At 41.3% G+C, this 7,201-nt stretch overlaps 1 pseudogene; it reads left to right on the top strand.

Annotated features, from left to right (window-relative positions):
- The first annotated feature begins 1,552 nt into the window (after positions 1-1,552).
- LOC118889940 lies at positions 1,553-2,099 on the top strand (annotated as a pseudogene).
- Positions 2,100-7,201: the final 5,102 nt, after the last annotated feature.

A 7,201-nucleotide genomic window follows, 5' to 3' on the forward strand; every position in this document is an offset into this window, starting at 1 on the left:
CAATGTGGCTAGATGATCCATCAGTTTCACTCATCTTCTTGATTGACAAGTGTCACTGCAATGTGACGCAATCCTGAGATTTCCATAGTCAGCACTGAAGTGGCTGAAATTATGACAGCTCTCAAACCAGCAACGCTGTGGGACCCACAGAGGTCACCTCACCCATAGGATGCCAGCCACATGTGGTATACAAGATAATTTTAGGAATTACACACACATTGGTTGAAGTTACAGTTACGCTTGTGTATCAATGTGTATTAGAAAAAAACATAACTAGCATATTGAAGCTATGATTTCATAGATGGTAGGTATTACTTAGGAAAAGAATCAGTAATTAAGCAAACAAAAAGTGAGTTGATTAAAGAAAAATATTAACAAAATAATAGTGCAGGTGGCATATGGAAATGACAAAAATAGTGATGGCCATACGTAAGAATGACTAAAATTTAGAAAATACTGACCTACTCCAACCCTTAATTGTATAGGTGAGGAACATGAGGTCCTGAATAGTTTTAAAGGTTTCCCCAAGATCCTATGGCTTGTCAGAGGCAGTTTGGGTTCTACAGTTTACAGCCCCACACTCTATGTATTGCATCAAAGATTGACTATCTTGCCTTTACAACATTTATTTCAGCCTCATGGAGCACACACATCTTTTTCCTGGAAGAATGGGTCAAGGAGAAATTCAGATAAATTCTCAAGCTATTTATGTATTTGATGTTGTTCCTTTTTACGGAACAACGGTTGTCCGATGACAACGAGTACAGTTGTCATTGGACCCGAATAAAAAGTGCTAATGAAAGCTGATCTCACTTTCAGCTACATTTTTTAATTGAATAAATTTGACATGTAACACTGTGTCTGTTTAAGGTGTACAGCCTGTTACTTTGATATATTTATATATTGCAATATAATTGCCATTGTAGCCATATTTATCACATTATGTAATTATAGTACAATATTATTGTCTATATTCATCATACTGTGCATTAGCTCTCTAGGGTTTATTTACTACTCCTCACAAGTTTGTACCCTTAAACATCGTCACTCTTATCCCCGCCTTACCCACCAACCCCTGGTGACCATTATACTCTGTGGTTTTTTTACAGGTTTAACTTTTTTAGATTCCACATATAAATGATATCATTTAGTACTTGTCTTTCTCTGACTTACCTCACTTATCACGGTGAGCTACATTTAAACAGAGTAATATTGATTAGGTCTGTGTTGGTAATTATGAGTATAGATGTGGGCTACAAGAATGGTGAGTTTATAATCCTCTGTACATTTTGTTAAACTAACTTGTGAGCCTTCTTACTAAATTCAGCTACGCTTAAAATTTCACTTTTATCCAACACACCGAGGCCTTTGGACATTTTTGCTTTGTATGTGAAGGATATTCTAAGATATAGATTCTATAGTTTCCTGAAAATGGGGGGGGGGTGGAAGTGGGAGGAGCCCACATAAATGTCACTGTGCTCCAAGTGATGTGCTGGAGCCATTTTCTACCAGCCCATGAGCATCACTCCCCACCCCCCTCCAGCGTTCAGAGATGTCACATTGGTAGCTTGAAATCATTGACCACCGTGGGAGTATTTACACCACAGTAGTTGGCAAATGCTACAAATCAGTGTTTCTTCGTTGAGAGAGTCGACTGGCAAACATTTACAAGGAAACCACTTTTTTTGAGGGTGAGTGGAAGGCAGGCCCTTTTAAAATGAGGCTTGGTGGTCTCTCCTTTCAGCGGTGGCCTGAGAGCAGAGTATGAACTGCAAACTGTGGTGGCCGGAATCCTGGCAGGACAGGCATTTAGAAAGTTTCTTCCCCTCTTTGACTGAGTACTAGTTGAAAGAAGTGCAGCCGAAACTGTAACCAAAGGAGGTATTACGCTTCCAGAAAAATCACAAGGAAAAGTATTGCAAGCAACGGTAGTAGCTGTTGGATCAGGCTCTAAAGGAAAGGGTAGAGAGATTCAACCAGTTAGCGTGAAAGTTGGAGATAAAGTTCTCCCAGAATATGGAGGCACCAAAGTAGTTCTAGACAACAAGGATTATTTCCTATTTGGAGATGGTGACATTCTTGGAAAATATGTCAATTGAAATATGTCACTATTGAAATGGCATCACGTGAAGCTGCCCATTCCACTGAAGTTCTGAAATCTTTCATCATGTAAATAATGTTCACATTTCTCTGTGTAAAATAAGCTAATGATATCCAAACTAATGACATCCAGTGTCTCTAAAATTTAGTTTCAATGTATTGATATAAACATTTCCAAATAAACGTATATACATGAAAAAAAAAAATGAGGCTTGGGTGCTTTAAGGAATGATACGCAAATTAACTTTTACACCTGTTAGGGAGTAAAAGAGACAGCACCACCCCTGCTCTAGGGAGCAGGTGAATGGAGGATGCAGAGAGCCCCTGACTGTGTTTTCTTTGCTTTCGGGGGACTATGGTATAATTTGAGCCCTGAGGAAAAAAACACAGGTCCAAATAATCAGAAATGGCTTTTCTCATTATTCTGCTGACCAGAAAGACTCTGCCTAAGGCTCTTTGGAAAGTAAAGATGGCAGGTAATGCCTTCTTCAGAAAGAAATATTTCTACATAAAAATCCTCATGAATGGGCTAGATGTGTGCCATCCCATAGAACTTTCTGCAGTGATGGAAATGTCCTGTATCCATGCTGTCCAGCAAGGTAGCCACTACATGCAGCTTATTTAACCCTTGAAACGTGGCTAGTCTGAATTGAGACGTGCTGTAAGGGTAAAATACACACTGGATTTCCAAGACTTAGAATTGAAAAAAAGAATGTAAAATACCACATTAAAATGTTTATATTGATTACAGGTGGAAATGACGATCTTTTGGATAGATTATTAAATATTATATACTATTATTAAAATTAATTTCACCTGTTTCTTTTTACTGTTTTAACGTGGCTACTAGAAAATTTTAAGTTTAAATTTAATATTTAAATTAATGCACACATTATATTTTTATTGGACACCACTGAGCTAGATCATGAAGTTCTGAGTCAGGTGCTATGGAAGAGAGAAGGGTATAGAGAATGAAAAAGGAGGGGCAAGGAAAAACAAAGCTAAATTGTGCACACCTCAGGAGACAGATTTTGTAATGCAACTTCCCCTTCCACACGGAGTGTTAGAATGTTGGGAAAATGCATCACGAGTTGCCTGTATGTGGCCTAGGAGGAGAGGGAGACACACCCAAATATTTAAAACCATGAGCAGTACGTCTGAGTGTCAAGCAGAACCTATATTCCCCTTAAACCTCCTTCCTTTGGTGGATGGGATTAGGACATGGTTTGAGAAGTTTCTACAGAATTCTGTGAGAAACTAGGCTCAAATTTTCAGTCCTGCTTCCAGTAGATGTGCCCTATTTCCAGCCCCAATCTGAGAAAGAACATTGTCGTGTTTGAGAATTTACGTCAGATCATCACCTACCTTGAAATCCAGAACATCTCTTTTAGATGGGGAACCATAAGGCGTAGACTAGGGTGTAAGCACCCTCAGTAAATCAGGAGGGCTGAGGCCATATAGGACTCAGATTTCATTATTTTAATCTCACGTCTTCCCTTTCTCAAGAAGATTTAAGAAACACAGCACAGTCATTCCAATACACTTGACGTCCAAGACCTATTTTTTGGTCTGTTTTTTAGAAGTAGGGGTGGCTTCTGAATCTGTCATCAAAGGATTGGAGGGCATTGGAGGGCAAATGCTGCAGCCAGCAGAAAAAAAGTTTAATTTCAACATATACAAAAAAGGAAAGATGGGGAAGGGAAATTTTTTTCCTACTGCATAGAAATCCAAACTTTCAAGCCTTCAGCCATAAAGGATGTGCACCTTAATGAGACAAAAGTCATGTTCTAATCAGGAAACTTTGATCAAGTAGAAGTTAAATAACTTCCCACCTGCAAAACCATGAAGAAGGAAGCACAACAGGAAGCCCTGAGCGGTAGCGAGGCTGGTACACAAATCCTGACTGTCTCTGCACGCGCCTTCTGGGACTTTAACATTCACCCAGAGAGTGGGAACTATAAAAATAGACGACATGTTTCTGAAGAAGTGAAAGACTTATTGCATAATGGTGGCAAACTCTGTCTGCTAGAACAGAACGACTCTGCATGCAAACAGAAAACTAAAAAATAGCTACCACTCTAGACAAATGTATTTTTGAAATATTCAGCCTCCAGAAAAATGTATGGCTGCATTAGCAGAGTGAAAGCCTCATCACCTGATATTGGGAAAATGGAGTCACCTTCCCTAGTCCACAAATCTGGCCCATAAATCTGGCTAATTCATGTTGACCCCTCCTGAACTGTAAGTCTCAGAGTTATTTCTCTCCTCTTTCCTTCCTTTTCTCTGTAAGACTTGTACATAAATAGAAAGGAAATAATTTGTGAACAGAAAATATCGATTTTGGCAGAAGCCCTGTAAGGCAGAGATCTACCGTTTCCTTCATTTTCATCGTGGGGAACGAGAGGAACGAGGGAAACATCCAGACGCAGACGCAACTGTCAGATTAAAGAGGCATCTCCTCTGGTGTCTCCTCTGCTCTCTGCCCTCCCCTTTTCCGTGTCCCCTCCAGAGTTTCATGCCGACTGCGTGAGTCTCTGCCCAACCCCTTCTTCCTCGATGACTACCCATCTGCTGATTCACCGACCCTTACAACAAATATTTATTAAGCAACTAATATGTGCAAAGCCTGGATTAGATGCTTAGAGAGGGGGCTTTGGGGAGGGAGAGAGAGATGCAAAGACAATTAAGATATAATAACTTTCTTAAAGGAATTTAAAATCCAGGGGAGATAAATATGAAGATTGTAATAAAATACCGAGTATATCAAGTGCTGTGATTGTGTGGCAGGAAACCTGAAAATGCCCTAGGATAGGGTTTGTCTCAGAGTGCCTGGAAGTCCCATGGGATGCAGGTGGAAGTCTAAATGCCCAATGAATTGAGAGGCCTTTTGGGAAAAAGTAAGGGGGAGAGAGATGAGAGGTGCATAAGATGGCTGCAAATTCAGTGCTTCCGGGTCAGAGTAATGAGACACGCTCAGTGCAATGGGGCTGTCAGCCGCATCCCTGAGTCTTACAGGGTGAGGCCCAAGTGGACAGAATCCTTCTATCAATTACATGCCCATGGGGGTATCTATGGCCCAAGGTTACATTGTGTCCTTGCTAATAGACCGACTTCATCTCCCTCTGGAGTTATTGTTGGAGCCTATACAGACATGACACTGACCCACTGTTCTAAGCAGCGGACAGTCCAGCCAGGAGCTGGACCAAAGAAGATGTGTAAGAGGACAATGTGCATCTGCCATTGTGATTGTCAGCAGCAACCTGGTGGCCTCAGAAGATAGTTCCTTTGAAAGGCTTCTCTTTGGCAGGCGTCAGCAATTGTGCCTATAGCATCACAGAGAGCAGAACAGGAAGGGAGAAAGGAGAAGGAGACCCTGGAGGGCAAGGCTAACTGCAGATGAACAAAACTCAGGTGCCCCATGGAGCCTGTGTTCTTTACAACCTGAATGTTTATTGGGCATCACCCATGTGCCGAGCATTGGATTAGACCCTAGGGCCACAAGGACCAACCAGTCAGACACTAGCCCCTGCCCCAAAGGGCTGATGGTCTGCTGGGGGCAAACAAATATTAACTCATACTTGCATAAATGATTATTTCATTGGGTAAGTGCTCTGAAGGAAAAGCATCGAATTGGGAAAGTATAAAGAAGCTAGGGGCAAGGTCATCTGAGGGGTTATAAACGCTTCCTTGAGGCAAGAAGTAGTTGGGCAAAGGGAGTTGGATGGAGAAGTTCCTACAATTGCAGGCAGGGACAGGACTGGAAAAAAGCTGTTGTGGCTGGTGTTATGGCTCTGTCATTATGCCAAGTCTGGGTGCCCTGGAAAAACAGGGTACAAAACCTATAAAAAGGGACTGTGGGGACCTATGGGCAATTGACTTACAAGAGCTGAGAAGCCTTCTTAAAAAAGGTGGCCTTTTATCTGAGCTTTGAAATATGAGTAGGGTTTTGACAGGTGGAGGATGGAGGCAAATGGCATTCCAGAAAAAGGAAAAAACAGTAAAAGCAAACACTAAACATGAAGGGAAGAGATGAGCAACTGTATATCTATACCTATATCATATATATATACACACACATCCCAATACCATGAGGTAGTTGTTATTTCTGTTTTGCAGATAGGAAATGCAAGGTCTAAAAGATACAAAGGTTGGAAAGACTTGCCCAAGGTCATCAGAGTCTTAGGTGATAGAGCCCACATTTAAACCCCAGTCTAAATCTACCCCATGTTGCCTTCCTGAAAGCTCATGGCACATAATAAGCCCTCACTAAGTGGCTATCATTATAGATACAAATGTGACAGCAAAAATGATCACGTGATGCGCCCAAGGGCAGTTGGATGAAGAGGGGGTAAAGGGAATTGGGATGGAATAGCAGGAGGAGTCAAGCTTTGAACATCTGTTAATGTACCCCATGTGCAGTAGGTATAAAATGATCAAACAGCAAAGTCTCAGCCAAATCCATTATCCCAGGATCCTGTAAGGCAGAACCTGCTGTTTCAGTGCCTCCTGGGGTTTGTCCAGAGTCAAGTACAAAAAACAACAAAAAAAATAGGAGCAGATTATAGAGATATATTAATGGTAGTTGATGAATCCTCCGTAGTTGAGGCAGAAAGCCTGCATTTTAAGGACAGAGGTCTGAGAAACTGCAGACAGAAGAGTTTGAACACTGTCACCAAACTGGTGCATTTCAGCAAGGGGGTGACAAATCTCATGGGGACATAGGTAGGTTTCCAGACGTGAACTGCAGACAATGATGAGCGGCAAGGAGCAATGACCATGTACATAGAGGGTGCTGGCTGAGGAGAGGTGGCAGTTAAAGCCATAGTCGCATTTTAGAACACCAGAGGTCATGTTAGTAATATGCTTTGTTTCAATGGAAGCTTGTCAGTATACTGTTCAGTAATTTCATTTAGAGATCAGCCACAGTATTTTCTTAGAAATTTCTCAAAAATCCCTTTTGATCGTCACTCTGATTTTATGAACTCTTTCAGATTTTTAAAGAAGGGATATCTAATCAACCAGTATGGTCTCAGTGCTCTTGTCCTGGTTAAAATGCTTTAGATATTTGCTTCTTAAGTGGGAGAGTTGGGGTGAGGTGAGG

Source organism: Balaenoptera musculus, chromosome 2, assembly GCF_009873245.2.
Source record: "Balaenoptera musculus isolate JJ_BM4_2016_0621 chromosome 2, mBalMus1.pri.v3, whole genome shotgun sequence".
In the NCBI taxonomy this organism is placed as follows: domain Eukaryota; kingdom Metazoa; phylum Chordata; class Mammalia; order Artiodactyla; family Balaenopteridae; genus Balaenoptera; species Balaenoptera musculus.